Genomic DNA, 680 nt, shown 5'->3' on the forward strand with positions numbered 1-680 from the left:
GTAGAGAGCCCGATGCGGGACTCGATCCCAGGACCCTGGAATCATGATCTGAGCCGAAGGCAGATGCTTAACCTACTGAGCCACCCAGGTGCCCCTAATTTTTTTTTGAATGACCTAGTCTTAGAAGTTAAACTCTGTCATTTCCGCAATATGCTATTTATTAGTTGCAAGTCACTTAGTCCAGACCACTGAGCCAAGGTGAGGAGAATTGTCACGTTTTGAACAGAAAAGTGTCAGTGAGTTTGTGGACTTTTTTTTTTTTAATTTTTAAAATTTTTATTTATTTATTTATTTATTTTTAATGTGGAACGCGTCACGAATTTGCATGTCATCCTTGTGCAGGGGCCATGCTAAATCTTCTCTGTATTGTTCTAATTTTAGTTTGGTGCTGCTGAAGTGAGCACTTTTTATTATTATTTTTTAAAGATTATATTTATATATATATATATATTTTTATTATATATATATTTTTAAGTAATCTCTACACCCGTTGTGGAGCTCAAACTTACAAGAGGCGCGTGCGCTACCAAGTGAGCCAGCCGGGCACCCTGTGGACATTTTTTTTTTTAAGATTTTATTTATTTATTTGAGAGAGGGAGAGAGAGAGTGTGTGTGTGCAAGTGGGGAGAGGAGCAGAGGGAGAGGGACAAGCCGACTCTGCCCTGAGCAGGGAGCCTGGC

The 680-nt window shown here is 39.6% G+C and overlaps 1 non-coding gene across 1 annotated transcript; it reads right to left on the reverse strand.

Annotated features, from left to right (window-relative positions):
• Positions 1-297: 297 nt before the first annotated feature.
• Positions 298-403, reverse strand: LOC115939275 (U6 spliceosomal RNA). Its single transcript, XR_004074130.1, has one exon. It is a non-coding gene; the product is annotated as a U6 spliceosomal RNA (small nuclear RNA).
• Between the last annotated feature and the right edge of the window lie 277 nt (positions 404-680).

This window comes from Leptonychotes weddellii, unplaced genomic scaffold, assembly GCF_054177405.1.
Source record: "Leptonychotes weddellii isolate Sample4059 unplaced genomic scaffold, ASM5417740v2 HiC_scaffold_19035, whole genome shotgun sequence".
NCBI lineage: Eukaryota > Metazoa > Chordata > Mammalia > Carnivora > Phocidae > Leptonychotes > Leptonychotes weddellii.